Here is an 18,712-nt window from a genome sequence, read left to right on the forward strand (position 1 = left end):
CCCAAATGGATGTTTTTCTCCTGCTCAGTAAACCAATCACAAACGATCAAATTACCCATGCACTATTTTAAAAACTCTTCCTACAAGTAAATAAGCACTCTGGGGCCAGGAGAGCTGCTTAAAGGAGGTAAAACCAGGATGCTCAGATTTTGTTATTCTGTGATGAAGATCTCAACAGAGCACTGGTCTGGGTGGTCTGCCTCAGATTGTTAGCTGTTAGTTTATCACAGGAGGTGTCAAATGGTCAAGGGATGATCTGGTTTTTTAAAGAATTTATTTCACAGCAGATAAATGTTCAAGGATTGGAGTAAACAAGACGAAAAGAGGAACAGTTTTAGAAACATGAAATATCTGAATATTTCTACTAGCACCACGCAAAAAGGTCTGTTCATCTACACATATGATGACACACCCACCTACAGTAAATCATTGTAAGCTCATGTGTGAGCATAGGAACACAGCAGAGAAGATTAAGAGCCAATTGTTCCTGTGTCCGAACCATTTCTCCTTCCCCCTCTCTCACTCTATCTGTTTGCTTGGTGTTTAATCAAGCTCTAGTTAAACACGTCACTCTGCATCTGGACACACGTCAGTCGACCCTCTGATGCACACACTCGCTCACACACTGACATACGGAGCCGATAACACAGACATACGAAACACATCACAGGCCATCGTGTAATCTGATTAACAAAATAATATTTCTGTTACCTCAGTTTTCTATCTGTTAGCTCATCATCCATCATTTCTCACTTGGTGTGTGTGAATTATGTTCATCTGACTACATATCCAAGCACCTATCCTTATCTTATGTCTCTCTGATCTTCAGTTACATTTAAATCACTGAGCACACACTCGATCAGTGCACTGTAGCTAATAAATTCCTCACACACCCCACCCTATTAGCATTGATGTGTAACCTTGGAGCTCATGGTGTTCTGCCTGAGGGTAATAGAGCCACTGTATGTTTGTGTGTATGTGTGAGTGAGTGTGTGTGCGTGTGTGTGTGTGTGTGTGAAACGATGGCCTGTCTCTATCCCAGGTCCCCCACTGGTTCCCATCAGGAGGTATCATGGTGCAATCTCATATCTAATGCCTCCAATACTGATGAACATTCGACTTTCTCACTCCCACTATCGCTGCTCCTTTTCATCCTCCTTTCCTCCACCCTCTGTACGTTTCAACACCATCCCAATCTGTGTACACGGCATGAACAATATACACTATTTCTCCGCGTTCACGCCCATCTTCTCACATTGTCAATCATGTTTTGCTGCCAGGCCCCTCCATCTATGCACATACACCAGGCTGCTAGCCATGAGTGTCCAGGGAGACGGCGTGCCAGCTAGCGTCACTAGCCTAGTCACCAAACAGGGAGGTTGCCTTCGTTTCAATTAGCATTTTGATTGCATCCGATGGAGAGAGGCCAGCACACAAACAATCAAACATTTACTTGCCGACAAATGAATAATGTCCACTGTTCTTCATGCAAATACAAAAGTGAGTCAGTCCACTTTGTGCATGGTAAGACTCTGAAAACAGATGGCTGCGTTGAGAATGCTAAATAATGGTATTTACTCCAACAGTGGTGACGCAGTATCGGCAATGAAATAAAACTCTGTCTTATATGACAGGTGAAAACGACAGGAGGGGAAAAATATGGCCGCTAGTTTTGTTAGTCAACCTCTCACTCTGTCGCCTGGGTGTGATGGATGAATGGGTAAATGGATGCAAAGTTAAAGTGAGTCTCAGGAAGCTGAGCAAAGCAGATTACTTATAGGTTATTATGATTTCTCTCATGTCGACACCCACTCACACAGCCAAACACATAATTGAGAATACACAGTCATGTTCACACACACTCACATGAGCAGTGGGTTACAGCATGCACAGCATTACAATCTATTGTAATTCAGGCGTGCGTGCAACTCCAATACACCTACTCCATCTTTCTCCTGCTCTGGCACAACTTATGGAAAACACAAACTCGCAGTGTGTACACAAGCAGCGTGACGGATAACATGTCTACTCGTATAATTAACAAGGACTACTTTGCATACATGAATATAAAATCCCCCAAAAGTCCAGTTCCCCTACCATCTTACAGTACATTCAGCATCAACAATGTGCATTCCATCTCTGCTGCAGTACTATACGCAGGTAAATATTTCAGAGTGGTGCAAAGGCAGGAAAAGGGGGGGACACCTACAGCCCTGACTTCAACATAAAATGGGTGCTGTTCCCCGAATTAACCCTTCCCTCCCTCTGCTCCTCTCCCCATCCTTCCTTACCTCTACTCCTGCCTCCACACCTCTCCTATTAGCATGATATCTGGCTCCGTCCCTCCATCTGTCCCCCGCCTCCATTCCTCATCCGGCCCACAAAACCTCGTCAGTCTAACCCCCCGCTGTATTCCCTGTATGAAGGAACTTAACATTCTGCACAGCAAATAGTTTAATAGTATCACTGCACTGCCTCAGCTGAAACCCTGTGGGTAATGATAGTATATCTACAACTACAACCTGCTCTAGCCACTGTAGGCTGCCCAAAATGAAACGATGGTTAACAATGCACAGTGGAGTATAGTGGCAGGCTGCCTGTAGCCTTCTTCCTTACCATCTTAAACCCATTCCACTCCATTTGGGAGACGCCGGCCGTTGTCTCACGCTCTCTCTCCTCACACAACAGCTACAGCAACGCCTCAGCAAAGAAAATCCCCTATCTCTCACTCTCTTCCTGTCTTCTCTGTCACTGTCTCCTTATTTCTCTCACTCTGTGTCTGCCTCTGAGTCTTAGCGGCGAGCAGGGAGCAGCATACTAGAGGCGTACGGAGAGAGCATCCCTTCTTCCACTGATGCTGAGAGGAGAATGGTGAGCTTGGATGAGAGAGTGCTGGGCTGCAGCAAGCCTTCCCTCCCTCCCTCCCTCCCTCCCTCTCGCCGCCCTCCCCTCCTTCCCACAGCCACCCGCCCAGTCGCCTGCTCAGCTGGAAGGTCAGAGCCCGCCCACTCCCCCCTCCCCACCTCTCTTCCACAGTCCGTGATTGGCTTCTTGGCTTGCCCGTCAGCCCCCGGCCTCACCTCCCCCTCCCCCGGTGTTAACACCTTCGCTCTCTGGCTGGCTCCGAGCCCTCGTCGGCACACGCCAACCTCAGCCTGGTTTGGCAGAGAAAAGGCTTTCTGAATCCCAGCAAAGCAATCAATCGCTGCTGAGGTCTGTGCTTGAGTGAGCCGGGCAGAGCAGCGCGGAGCAGAGCTCTGGGAGAGTGATTGCAGCCTCAGGCACTATGGTAATAGGATGCCTGCGCAGCACTGTGTATATAAATTAGCTATTACTGGGTGCATGTTAAAATCCCCTGTACATTTACATGACTATGTATACAGACTATCTCATCCTCTCTAACTCCCTGTCGCTTCCTCTTACACACACAAACACAATTTTCAGACATACACTCAGGACTTACAGCTTTTGTCTTACAATATACTACACCATTTTTTCTTTCCACCTCCTCTAAAGGCGACTAAATTAAAAACACAGAATTTGCCAAAAAAATAAATAGTGTGCTGTGTTGATAACTTGGTGTCTGAATGTGATATGAGACGCACACACACGCTTGTGCAGTCACAGCACACACCTGCCCGTACAGGTGTAGCCTATGGATGCGATGTAGTTAACTCTTTCTAAATTATGTATCTGTAGTAAATCAATATGTATGCTGGAGGCAAGACAAATCAGTACGGTGCTACCTGTCTGCCTGCTGCGGCACCGTATATGAGTACACTAAAGCAATGCAACATACAGGTATGATATAGAAAACCCTGTGTCCTGTGATATCTACTCACCATGACCATTCTCGTGTCAGTGCTGTTGCGTGTTACGGTCGGTAACGGCAGCCTCGGAGGACAAACTGTAAAAAGCCGGTGAAGTCAGCGAGGAGAATGGGATGGAGTAGCGGCAGCGTGCCGGAGAGGATGAATGAACCGACGTAGTGTGTCTCGCGGAGCCAAAAACTAAACAGAGCGAAGCCGTGGGTGTGGAAGAGCTGCAGCCCTGTCCCGTGGAAGACGAGACAAAAACACTCACTTTAAAAAAAACTAACACACAACAACGCGACGAGAAAGGAGAATCCACTCAAAGAGAGAAAACACCTCGCTACCTTTCCACCAAAAAAAAAGCCATTTATGGATAGTCCAGTCACCTCGCGCGCGCTCTCCCATTGGCTGGGGAGGTGCCGACGGGGCGGTGCGCTGCGCTCGCGGATGCGAGTGAAGGAGGCAGGAGGCTCGTGCGGTCCTCGACGTGGTGGGGAGTATGCGGAGAGGGGGATGCTAAAGCAGTTTAAGGTGACTTTATGCTCGTGACTGCACATAATTACCCGTCACCTGACTGCGTGTAATTACGCACACAGGCAGTGTACGCTTTAACACGCGCATGAGGGCTTATAGTTTTTAACCGCCTTTATATGCGTCCCTCCTTTGTCATTAAGCTCGTATAGGAAACAGGGTATCTGCATTGTTGCTGCAGTGTTTGTACTCCCTGTTGTTAGACCTGTGTAGGAAAACAGGAGCAGCACTTCTCTTTTCTTCCTCAAACAAAGGGATGGTGCTTTCAGGGTTACACCAAAAATACTCTCAAAGCAGTTGCTCCTTTTTTAATTTTATAAACTGCTATACCAACAATATGCAGCAAGGCACCTACTCATATACTAATCATACCATCAAATCAACACTCCTTGATATTACACCCAACATACTGATTATACTTGTCACTACACTTCATAGATAATATATATTTAGGCAAATTCATAAAAGCACATTCTCCATGCCCTGCAGCAAACCTGCCACAGGTTGATTTGGTCCCGCTGGCCCCTATCTCAGGCACACAAGAAGAGGGAGCTCTTGCTTCCTTTAACACAGTCACCTGGCAGGCAGCAGCACTTGGCTGTACCTTCACACCTACATACATTTACCCACACACATGCGTACGCTCAGAATGCACACACTGAAACGCATGTTGGCCCACACCACGCTCGATAAGCACACATCAGCCTATTCATGTGCACACACACACAATATACACACTGTCACAAATGCTCCAGCACATCCAGGCACCTTATGCTGTAAGTAGAAACATGGAGCCTCGTGTGTCTGACTTTGCAACCAATTGCTCTGACACTGGTAATTTATTCACTTTCTTCGCCACAAGAGATCAAAACATCATTCGATCACATGATCATGATGTTTCCTTTGTGTTCAACGCAGCAATAAGAGGTAGTCAGCAAGTCTTATTCACATGCTGGTTTGTTTCAATTAGCATTCAGCTGCAGAAGGCCTGACAGTAACTAGTGGATATCCATTTAGCTCAAAGAGATTTCAAGACCTGTTTGACACAGGTTCACACTTTATGTAGACAGACCATTGACAAGTAGTGTAGTCATGATACTAGAATTTCTAATTTAGACATAATACCTTTAAAAATATTGTTACCACAAGAAAAAAGGGAGGATCAACAGTTGCAGGTGTATATGTTGTGTTGCTTCTTTATGTCTGTTACTGTCTTTGTCATAACAGTGGAGCCGTGCTGTGTGAGGTATGATGTTATTAAGAGAAGGTCAGACAGTTTTTGTTCCAATTTTTTATGCTCTGTTTGTTAATTGAACTGTCTATCATTGCCCTGATATCTACATGTGTTGTGATATTGACAGCCGTTATTTGTTAATGTATACCTGTGAGTTGTGTTGAAAATGAAATGACTTAGTGTACTATACAGTGGTGTGAGGTAACAATGGTGACAATGGGCCCCAGTGCACGCTATTATGAGGGGCCCATTACGCCCTAGTTACACACACACACACACACACACACACACACAGTTTTTGGTGTATATATATTTTAGCAACAGTGTGTCTTACTGCCGCTTTTACGTTACATCCACTTGCAGATACATGATATTGGACACATTAACATACATATTACACAGCAATCATTATTACATATCTGTATAAGACAAATCTACAAAAGAAAATAGGAAATTATTAGTTTAACTTTTTATCAGTAAATTATAGTTTTTTTTAAATAGTTTATGTAGAATAAGTTTATAATTTGCTGTAGATTGACACTGTTTTACAAAACCAGAAAACCATGATGGAGATGGGTTTGCCTTATTTAGGGCATGTATGGAAAATAGCACCATTTTTGTTTTAATGTGAGTTCTTCTTTGAACACGAGTGTATTTCCAGGTGGCAGTCGCGCCCCTCCACCCCACGGGCCCCAGTGCAACCGCACTGCCTGCCTGTCTATATTTACGCCCCTGATACTATAGTATAGGACCATAAAACTATACAGTAATTTTGCTGTTCTCTGCTACAAAAGAAATGAAAGAAAGAAAGGAAAAAAAAAGTTGCTGGCTATAACACAACAACAACGACTTTTCTGTCCTTGGTTAGAATCAGAAAACAGCAGAATGACTGTAGTAAACATTAGTAAATATTAACAGAGCGTGAGAAAGTGCAGCTGGTATTTGTATTGATACTGTGTAAAATGAGTATTAAAACCAAATCAAATATTCAGAGTTGATACATATTGATAAATCACTATTTTTGACAACACTATTGGCAAATGATGATAATGTCTCACAGAAAGGTTTTACACAATATTGAGAACAGTATGAAAGTTAGAAAATGTGACTGAGATATTTCTGGTTTCTCAGATGTAAAGATTTGCTGCCTTTCTTTAGGTTTTGGATTGTTGGTGGGACAAAACAGTTTAAAGACGGGGAATTGTGATTGGTACTTTTCACTTTTCTGACATTTTATGACTCAACAAATGATAATAAAGAAAAACAAAGATAAAGCTATAATGATAATACTTGTTAGCTGCAGCCCAACTGGCAACATTGACATTACTAGCTGTCCCCTCATAGCAGCAAACTTATATTCAAGTCTCCAACAAATCATCTAGTTCCAGTATGAAGTGTTTGAATCCTATAGCTCAGTGATGCTCTCTGTACCTCAGTAAAGGCTCTGTTGTCACACACACTGTGCACAACCCACATTGTGAATATACTATACAGCATGTACCACACTCTACACTTACATTACAGTATGTATTCAAACATATGAATTCTGAATGTCAGCCACACACTCACGAAGCTACACAAATGAGCTCCCAAATGAGCACACTGGAAGAATAATGTAAGGAAAGCGGGAAAAACAGGAAGAAGTGTTAGGAATGATAACGCCGGCTCTGGCAGACAAAAAGCTAAACTAAAGCTCCCCAGTCTCTCCACTTCACCCCTGACCTCTCCACCTGTCTGGTTAGCTACAGCGAGCTAGCTAGCCTAGCGGAACCATGTGCCTGACATACTAATGAGAGTCCTCACTACGCCTTCAATTAAGCCTTAGCTGTAGTGAGGTGCACATGCGCACATACACACACACACACTCACATGGGAAGACGGGCTGAACAAGCTGGCTATTGTTTCAGATAGAATAGAATATGCTGGCACTCGCAGTCTGGAGATTTGTACTGATCATACTGTATATGACACAACAGAGGAAGAGTAATGTAGAATGAAACACAAAGAAAATGGATCAAAATAGAAGTGCATCTTTGTCTGTGTCCCTTTGTTACGAGCCTTCGTATCTTTTCCACCAAAGAGCAGAAGGAAGGGAAATTTGCAGCTGAATAGTGCAGGCAACAAACCCACAGTTTCCTGTCCATCTTTGATCCTCCTGCTCTGACCTTTGAATTTAATAAAGGCTTTGGGTTGGACCTGGAAAAAAAGCTTTCTCCACTTCACTGCCTCTAATATTCTCCTCCCCATCATGGTTTTTTTTTATTGTTGCTTTCTTAATTCCCTGCTGTAAAAAATGGACAGTCAGATCCATGGCAATAACTGAATCACAAATCACACCGCTGTCTCTGTATGCAGTCAACTTTTAACTGTTGATGTTTAGAGGCAGTAAAACGTGTGGGGAAAATAGAGGGTGATCATTTCCCTATTTCATAAAGGACAGCGTTTTGAGGTTGTTTTCTCCCTCTGTAATATGATCCAAATAACCTTTTCTCTAAATGAGAATGCGATTTGAAAGTGAAAATAGTCTCTCACAGTTGACTTGCTCGGCTTGTCGTTTCACTAAATTGCTCTACAGGACCATGATTTTATAAAGCAATGAAAGTGACTGCCCCTACTCAGTAAATTAGCTATAAACACAATCTGCTCTTTGGAGTGCTTTGTTTTGCCGACAGTGTGTGTGCGGGTCTGTGTGTGTGTGTAGTTATGATATACAGACTCATACCAAAGATGGAACCGTGTTGCTGCCATGTCCTAGTTAAGGGTACACACTGTGCATTATAATAATGTGTATGGACAGATGGAGGGAGTGGTTGAGATAGTCTATCAAGGGCATCCACGCTGAGACGTTAGAGATATTGCAGTGTCGCTTATTATCTTTTAGAGTTTATGTCTGTGTGTGAATAAAACGCAATACAGCGCTTAATAAATGTAAAAATGTCAAAGTAGTAATTAAGGGTAATGACTTAAAAAGACTACTCTTTCTTAATGACGTCCCCATTTTGTCAGACTTTGCACAAAAAAAAGTGCACAGCGTTGATTGGATGCATTATTTGGCCTTTTAGATGATGACTGATGCTAAATAGTTTTTGAGGAGGCAAATTATATTTCTTTCCTCTTGTAAAGTTTTGAAAGTTAAAAAGCTTTTGTGGCTTTAACCCAGGAGGGCCAGCCATACTTGTCAGCAACCAGAAACCCCATCTCACTGATTGGCTCTGGCTCACATCCATAAACACACACACACTCATGCGCATCCGACTCCATACACACACAAACATGTGCAAGCACAGGCATACATACCCGCCACCGCACAGAGAAAAACACACATTTTGATTCATGACATGCGTCACAGTCTGACAGTGTGACTGCTGTGGAACTGGAGCTTTAAGGGCTGGACCCCAGAAGTGCGCTTCAGCCTGTGCGTCCAGGCTGCTAATTCGGAAAGCAGAGAGCTGACTAATTGTCATGAACTCCTCCTGCCCTCCATCCTCCACCCTAAACTCCTCCTAGTCACAGACCGTAATGGATTAATGCAGCCTGGTGTATCCTTCCTTAGTCACTCTGATTCTCCTGCACAACCCCACGATGCCATATCTCTGCCACGCCCTGCAGAACGTTTGTTTTTGTTGACTCTCCAGGACTGAATGGAGCACAGTACTGTACATACACACAATACACTCTGCCAGCAGCCAGCACGTATTCTTCTGATAACAAGAGTGAAAGAGCAGGCAAAGAATACACAGTATAGCAGGTTTGAATATGCAGCGTGCAGCCGGTGATAATTGTGGGTGCTCTCGCTTTGAGTCTTGTTAACTGTCAGACGCAGTGTTTCAACACCTGTCTTATGTTTCACTCTGCATAATAAGACTTCTATTTAAAGGAGGAGAAGTGAAGATGCCAGCAGAGGTGTTACCTCAAAGTGCTGGAAGAAAATACCTTGATTATTAACAAGAGAAGGAAAAACTTGTGTTTTGCAGCAAACCTGATCTCCGCGATTGCGAGTCGGGTTCAGAAGAAATTAATGCAGCCAAGCACACGAGACAGAAAACACAATCTGAAACTGAATTATCTCTGTTACACTGTACGGCAACAGCACAGTAATTGACGATGAAAACAGTGTTTCAGCACAGCTACGGAAAACAATGCTTATCAGGCCTGGCTGTTTTTAATTCAAAATATCACAGCAGTCTCTGCAGTAAAACAGCCTAATACATTTAATAGCCCAGAACACACTCCTCAGTATGCTGCGGCTTACTTAGGCTCTTTTTGATTTGCCCTTGAAGGATAGATTTAGTTGCTGTATTGAAGTTCTGGCAGTAGTAGCATCTTGCTGTGCTACTCAGACTGATGATCGCCTCTTTCCTGGCAGGTGTCCACCCTCTGCCGGTAACAATCAACAAATGAGAATCATAGCCTTCAACTTGCCCGTCTCTCTGCCCAGCGACAAACTCAGCATCACTGAATCCCAGACACTAGACAGCTATTAACACGATGCGTCTGTATCCGGACAACAATGGGCGGTTTGGATTCAGTTGACTTTTGTTGTTTGCTTTCAGTGTTAAAACCAGGGGCTTAATTTTCATGAATCAGTGGCGCACACGACGAGGATACTGATTTTTGGTAATTTCATGGTCAGAGGCGCACAGCGCACCTGCATCGCTGTTGTACGTTCAATCAAATCACCTCTTTTCTTTTCTCTTCAAAAGCAGGGCGCTCTGTGCTGTGGTGCTCTGACAATTTAGTAATAGAGGAGAGCAGCTGGGAGTAGTTCTGCCACAAAAGATCCTCCAAAGAGGAAACTGATGTCTTTAAGCGGGAAGAACAGCAGTGCCACAATGCCACCTTATTTAAACCACAGAGAGCAAATGACGATAAATTATCTTGGGAGGACAGTCAAGTTCATAGCCAGTCACTGAAATGCTAAATGGGTGCAGATGAGAAGAACAGCCTGTGTGCACTGAGAGAAAATCCCAATTCACCAAGGCAAATACTTGCCAACACAGAGCCCTTGAAGGCATTTAGAGAGCACAAACCATCGCCTACAATGATAAAATGATCCAACTGGCTATTGCAAACAAAGACATCAAGTACATCTCTCACTTTTCACTTCAAATCAAGTCCTGACCCTGAAAAAATGTCCTTTGGATTTTTAATAAAATCACTTTTTGCATGTTTTTTTTTAAAGGTGAAAGATGTTAATCGTCTGAAGCCCAAAGTGCAACATTCTGGTGGTTTGCTCATTATTTCAAAGCCATGGATATTCATATCTACATTCTGAGACACCCCAATAAACTAAAACATGTTAAGATCATGACTGCTTTGAGTTGAGGTGTTGATTAAATAAGAAGTTGACATTTTGCTTTAGAAATCTTGTTAAAAACTAACAACTAAATCCAACATGGCCCTGACACTCTAAGAACGTGTGAAGGCACTAATGGGGAAAGTCGATCCCCTAAATGGCGCATGTTACTTAAACATACATTGAATACCAGTATTTTGGTAAAATTTAACTAATCTAGTCGAAGCTTTCCTCCTACATCCTCTCCCCGCCGTGTCAGTGGGCATGATACACAGTCAGCTTAACCCCTGCCTGTGTCACTCTCCCTGGTAGAAACTCCTCAGATCAGAAATGAATTCTTCATGCTGATCCCGGAACAAGGCTGTGCTGCATTTGTCACAGCCACTTTCTTCCACTTTAACTCAAAGCTGTTTGGTATGGCTGGAGCTTTGCAGACTGCAGAGATGTGACAGGGGGTCTGTTTGAAAGCTCGGGCTGAATGCTCTGTCTCTATCTGTGGAATAGTGAGCGAATGCTTGTTCAGTCGCTATGTAAAGTCTGCAGGAACACGCTCCTCTTTTGTGGGTTTAATTCAAAATAATGCTTCAACAGCTTCCTAAGTCCACACATTACAATAAAGAACTTCTTCTTCTTTTTTTTATTTCTTATGGAAGGGATCATGGTGGGTCTTTGAGGCTGTAGCCTAACACAAATGAGAGAAGGTTTGTGGAGGTGCCCAGAGAGGCTTAGCTATGCATTGGCTGTTGAGTCTGGCATGTGTTCTGGCACTCAGAGTGTATTCTCAACAGGACTCTGGTGGATTAGTGTCCATTTGGACAACAGAGTGGTCCGCAGCTTGGGGTGACATTCAACTTCAGCAGGCCAGCAGCTCACACACTGATCATGAAGTTTAGGCTTGCTGTTTGTTGTCATTGATGTGGAGAGAATGTAACGCCACCTAAGTGTTATATTGGGAGTTTCTTGAGCCTCAAAGATGGGAGTGATTGCTGGGATAGCAATACCTGTTTTGTTTTCTGTTGTTCTCTTGTCTTCCAGTCTAAACCGGATGACTCTGTATGTGTTAAATGAAGCTGTGGCCATGCTGCAGTGTGGTGGGTCAGTGAATCAGGGGGTATAGTGGTGGGCTTTGGGGCTGCGGGGCCGGCAGCCCGTTTTGCGTTTGATCCCGGTCGGGGTACATCCATGCTCACAGGGCGACTGCTGTGGTCCATCTGGTGGAGGCTTTAATCACAACTCCCCCCCACTTACACACACACACACTACAGCAACACAAAGCATGCAGCCCTTCCCACTTGAGATTCTTTCGACTGCTGCTCACTTTCAGACCTTTTTATCTCCATTATTTATTTTAGTCGTTTCCGCAGTCATGTATCTCCCCGCAGAAATGAGTCCTATTTCCTCCTCTTACAGAGTCTTCTACTCAGACCTCAGACCAAGACACGAATCGCCGAATGCCACCTGCCATCTGCAATGACGTTTAAAACCTCATCAAAAAAAAAATCACCCGCTATCAGATCTCTATAAACGGCTGCTGGACGACTTTTGATAAGGAATAACCTTTTAGAAAAGGGATCCAGAGTCCTTCACAGGGATGGCCTACGGGACTGTGGACCAAAACATGCCCATGCTGCACAAATCCAGCTCCTCCAAATGTCACTTCATGCTTAACCGCCCTTTCTCATGCTTGAAGAAAAGCAAGTGGGCAATGCACAACAAGAAAAGCTCCAGCGGGCTTCGGTTTAAATGCCTACATGCTTAGAGACATGTTTCTATTATTTTTGTGTTGTTGAAACAGTTAGGAGATTGAAGAGAGAGAAAGAAATAATTTGCACTATGAAAACATTGTGTACAGAAGGTGTAAGTCGTGCCCTGAGTAAATATACTATTAATAATGTTACATTAAATTAAGCCGAGACGGATTAATAGAGGTATATGACAATATTTCTCTGAAGTTTCTCACAGGATATGAATGTATTCCTGCATATGAGCTCACTTTACAGTCTCTAATGTATACAGCTCAAGGCAGACTCCATGCTGAACTGTTTAAACCTGAACGCTGCTGTCAGAATACATTTATTATTAAAGGGAGTAAAGGGTCAGCAGATAATGATGATGCTGTTGTTGCATCTCTCCGGGTTGTGTAGAGGGACCACTTACTGTTAGCCTCCCCTTGGACAAAAATAATTGTAGTATTTTCATGAATTCCGAATATCCTGATTAACTCACCCTCACGAACAGCTAATCACTTGAAAATCCCTTTTTAAAAGCGACTTTATTTCCTGTACTGTACACACAAGGCCTCAACTACGAGACACCTCCCAGTGGAGCCAGTGGTTAACTACCGAATGGTCACTCCTCCTCGGCACTAATGCACAAGTAAGCCATACATCATTTATTCATGGTGACAGCAGATACTTTGCCTCATCCCCGGCAATTAGCGAATCAATAAAAACGCATCGGCTTTGAAACTATCAATTCTGAGAGGACGAAAAAAATAGCGTCGTTCATCAACATGCCAGGATCCCAGACCCAGACAATCACTCAAGTATCGGCAGCGTTTGTCAGCTCAGCATCAACAGGGCGCTGAGCTGTCAACAATAAGGCACATTTCCTCACATCGCTGCTCTTAAAATGAGTCCCCACCTACAAAAAAATGGGTGGCTGAGTCATATAATATCTCAAATTGGGGTCTAAAGAGGGCATAATCTATTGGAAAAAAGACAGAGATTTTTGTTTGCGTTCTGAATATGTGTCTATTGTGAAGGAGACGACTGAGCTGAAGCCATCTGAGTGAGATTATCACAGACGCAGACAGGTCAGCAAAGGCCTCGCACCGGCTAATACCTCTTTTGTCAATGTTTAAAAGGCTGACATATCTGCAGTACATTTTGATATCACTGTCTGTCTTATAATTAATTCAGTAAATCCAAACGATCCAATACAAACCTCAGGCAGTGTTATGTGGGCATAAATTGACATTAGATTTAGCCGATGGCCTCGGAATTTGACTTCACTGTCAACTTCTAGCTGAGGCATTTCTTTTTTTCCCGTTTTCCCACAATAATTGCTAATGTTTGTTTGCAAATAACGAAATGGGAAGAGCGCACCAAATTTGAAAACACAATGCTGCTTTCTCTCCAGCCTTGTCTGTTTCATTATTCTCTCTCTGTATTTATCCTTTTAAGCCGAATGAAATAACTGCAACTGGATGTGAAAACATTGTCCACGAGAGGCAACAAATTTGTCTCTGAAATTAAATGCTTTTTCCCTCTACCAAGCAAAAGAGCAGGCCAGAGATTTTTTTTTTCTTTCTTGAATTGAAGAAGAAAAAAATGAACAGCAGGAAGTGAGATTATTTTGTTTATTCAACCTATTCAAGTGTACAAATGTGGCCAACGATTTGAGGTAAATCCCCTGTAGAATTCAGGCCCACTATGGATATACATATAATCCACCACTATATAAACTGTCATAATTATGTGTGCCTGCAAGATTCTGTTTTCTATTTTTCTATATTTATTACTTCAAGGCCAATGTCTGTTTCTTTAGCACATAAATATTATTGTGATTTATTACATATATCATCAGAGACTGTGACCCTTTTGTTTATTTCTTCACAGATTATAATTAAAAACATCAGTCGCTTCATTGCTGTGTTTATCAAGATCAGAAAACTCGAACAGTTTAGATGAAATTATGGTAATCCGTGTCTTAAACGCCCCGTCAATCACTGCGAGAATAATAAGTTAAATCTTCTGCTTTTTCAGCAGTGGCGGCGACCCCCTTTTGTTTACTTTTAGATTTTGGGTTGTGCTCCTCACTCACCTCTATAAAAATCACTCAGCGTTTGTTTGTTGAAGTGACATGATCGGTGTGTTACTGCTGTTTTGTCATGAGCATCAAGACACAGACTCTACTCAGAAGCACTGGGCCCTGCCACTGCCATTATGTCGCTGAAATTACAGGTTATTACTTCCAGGTCAGAGTACCTAAACACGGAAAGGTGACCTTTGGTTGGGCGTGGGCGCTTGTGTTGCTGCAGTATTCTGTTGTTAGACTATTGTTTATGGATCACATCCATTGTCTTATCTAGCGAGTCGATGGGTTTGAAAAATAGGTAATGATCAAAAACATGGTAATGTGTAATGAAATACACATTAACAGGCACCCTGCGGACGGGCTAAATTGGGTATATGTATTGGGTAGGGTGTGCACAACAAAAAAAACCTCACAGAGAGACGCAGACAGTGAGGAGAAAGAGAGCGATGGAGGGAGAGAGAGTTCACTTAGCTTTACAGTGTGTGTGTGTGTGCGTGTGTGTGTGTCTGTGCATGAGCCTGCAGACACCTGCTCCATTCTGCAGTGATGGCTCCCAGCGGGACACAGGCTCAGCTGCTGATCTCTAGGCCCTCCCTGCAGTACTGGTGGCCAGCACACGAACACACAAACTCATACACACACACGCAGCTCTTCCAACAAATCGGAACCCTCTAGGCCCCCCTCCCAGCGTCTCTCAGCCTCTCTGTGTTCCCCGTAACTGACACACCACATGTGCTCATATCAAGTGCAAACATGACATGGTGTACACACGCGCACAAAGCTGCGCAGTCTGTGTTCGTATGATGTCGCATGCAAATTCTATGACACGGTGCAGTCGTAACCTGCTGTCTGATTTATGCTATAGGGATGATATGGCTGAATGGCATGTCTTTTTTTTTTCTTCTACTACCCTATAGCTAAAACGCTTTCCTGAACACTGCAGTACATCAAACCTCCATATTATGTGCTGCTGTGAATGCAGACAAAAAGGAAAAGGATAAAATGATATAAAGGATACAGTTTGGCCTGTCCTTGTTTGCACTTTTAAATCCTAAGATTTTGTCGGATCGCTTAATGATTCATGTTAAAATGTAATAAAGCAGCCACATTTGTTGTTGCCAGTCCTGCATTGATCAGCCACCATTGTGCTTGGCACTGTTGTTATTGTCGATGCTGTATTTTTGCACATCTCTCCATCTCCCTTTCTCTCTTTGAGCGTCTTTTTCCCTCTGTGGCGTCGTTCAGTCTGCTGCACCTGTTTGTGCCTCACTGACGGCGGGGTTGTGGAGCATAAATGAACTAATTTCCTGGATATAGAGAACACAGCAATCAAGGAAAGGGGAAGTGCAGCGAGCGGCAGATGGAAGGAGCTAATCATTGTTATGAAATAGAGATGACCTCTAACTATCTCCTGGCTGCTAATATACCGTAGCTACACACGTTTGCCAGCTTCTGTGCCATGCACCCCCCCCACCCCTCCCCTTCTCTCTCCTTCTTTCTCCTTTGCCTGTTTGTTGTTGTCGTGATGATGAACCTCTCCAGGCAGGTTTGAAATGCTACCTTTTTTTTCTTTTTTTTTGTTACTAAATGTTAAAACAGAAAAGATTGGAGTTGTCAAACAAAACCTAGTGTCACATAGAGAACGGCAGCTGCCTGCAGTGGGTAATCAGTGGAGCTTTCTACAAATTAACAGCATTCAGCTCTGAAGCACGGCGCACTGCAGGTTTTTAGATGTGGGCTTTTGAAAATTAGATCTCGGTGACTGAAATATGGAATAATTTGCAGTTCAGTTTTTGCTCACGTGTTCTTTTGGCCCTGTCCGCTTTGTGTGAGTAAGGTGACATGGCTGAGACTGCCTGGTCATCCTGACGCTGTAAACTGATGCTGCGGATGCTCGTTTTTAAACAGAATGGCTATCAGTCTAAATTTCAATAACTGCAGGATAAATCTCTCCTTGGTGTGCCTGGGTTCTTTGAATGCTCTTTTAAACGCCCTGTCCTGCAGCTTGAAAGATGCACAACTGAGAACATGCACAGACAAAATGCTAGAAACAAACTGAACACAGTGTTACCAGGGGAAGTAATGGTAAACTTTGCTGCAGGCGTATAGTGTGTTGGAGGACGAAACCATTTAGCTATTTACTCATTTATCAAGGCACTCATTTAATGCAGCGGCGCATTAAATGGAAATACACTATAGTGCCTTAATTTTATATGGTAATATTATAAAACACACTGAAATGACTGTGTTTTCTAAAACAGTAAATGTACCCCATTTTGGATATACACAGCAATGTTGTGCTGCCGGTGTCGAACTGTATTTCTGTTTGGTATCACGGAGGTAGAAAAAATACGATGCTGCTTTTGAGGCTTTACACACCAAAGCCACCAGAATCTTCCAGCACATTTATCTAATGTATGCAAATGATCTTGCTGTGCTTAATGAAGGCACCATTAATCACTATAACGATGGTCTTTTTTAACCAGGGTAATCATGCGCGCGCACACATACACACATTTTCAAACACGTACACAAGCACACACACAAAACATGCCTCATCACCAGCATCACACTGATGACAAATGCGCAAAATGACAAAATAAGCCATTTTACCAGAAATGTAACTATGTATCACAAAGCCCTCATAGTCTCTCATGAATACATTTTCCCTGCACTGTTTTCTCCTATTCATACACACTTATACTAAATATAATGTCATTTACAACGACACAACTGGTGATCATGTTCCACCCTGGAATTGGCTTGTTAAGCAATCACCTCAAATTCTGTTATTCCATCTAATACGCTGCCGATAAGATCAAAATATGTTAACACGTCAATCATATTTATATAATAAATTCAGCTAATTAGTTCCACTGGTTTCAACAAATAATTCATGGTCCAGCAGCTTTATGCAAACAGCAGATAACACTGTTGTGAGTCTGAACGGGCAGCGGAAAACACAGTCATTCTGTGTGCCGTATAATAACAACAAAACACTGGACAGGCGTCTTTGAACTCGTGTAAGAATTCAAAGCAAAAAAAACAACAAAAAACTGAAAAAAACATTTTTGAAGCCCAACTCCTCACGGAATGTATTTCACCGCTTATCCTCGCCGCGCATTTGCATACAGTTGACGGAAACCCCTGGGTACAGTCAGCAGCATGACAGTGGGTTATGAAGGCTTCCGGGAGGCTCTGGGGTGTGGATCTGAGCCAGTTTGAAGGGGAGCCGAACCAATGAAGAGCCCACAGCGGATTAGACACCCACAGCTTCATGTCGCTTTAATGCGGCGAGTCAGGGATTTTCTTACAACGCTTTTGCCTAAACGCTCAGGGTTTTCTCATGCCCCTTTTTCTCTCTCATTCCCTTCCCCTTGAAGTCATCTTTTCTATGTAAATGGCAGAGTAATGTTGTCTCCAGTGCAAAATATCCCATCTATCTGCTGCGTCCCTGCTTCCTCTGCTAATGTGACTTGTCATATGTTAATTGGAATTGAATTAGACGGATAGTTATGATCAAATGTCATTTGAAATCTGTCATCTTGCACAACTGTACATCTCCTGAGGGTGTTGAAAAAGAAAAATCTTTCCTTGTTAAGGATGTTGCATAAAGTTCAAAATGGTAGAATTGTACATGTACTGCTCGAGCCTATTTATCTATTTACTATGAAAGATAATTCAGCATCAAATGCAAACGTTAAATGTAAATATAGCACACGCTAACAGAATTCACAAAATAGAACAAACAAAAAATATACTAACCACACAAAAACACACTCACACATGCATGCACACACAAACACCTCAAATTCCCTTGATAACAGTCTGACTGGCAGAGGCTAAAGACAGAGTAGGCGTCCGTAATTGAACAAACATAACAATGTAAATATTTACTAATACTATCCATTGGGGATACAGGCAGAATCCCACAATTGATTTGCTCTCTTTCTGCCCTTTTGCTCTTTTCCTCACACACACACTCGCACACACACACACCGAAAATTCACACACACTAAC

General features: G+C 43.1%; 1 protein-coding gene across 2 annotated transcripts in view; it reads right to left on the reverse strand.

Annotated features, from left to right (window-relative positions):
• elavl4 (ELAV like neuron-specific RNA binding protein 4) overlaps nucleotides 1-18,712 on the reverse strand; it is a 100,794-nt gene that overhangs the window by 80,393 nt on the left and 1,689 nt on the right. The window lies entirely within an intron of this gene.

Source organism: Epinephelus moara, chromosome 10, assembly GCF_006386435.1.
Source record: "Epinephelus moara isolate mb chromosome 10, YSFRI_EMoa_1.0, whole genome shotgun sequence".
In the NCBI taxonomy this organism is placed as follows: domain Eukaryota; kingdom Metazoa; phylum Chordata; class Actinopteri; order Perciformes; family Serranidae; genus Epinephelus; species Epinephelus moara.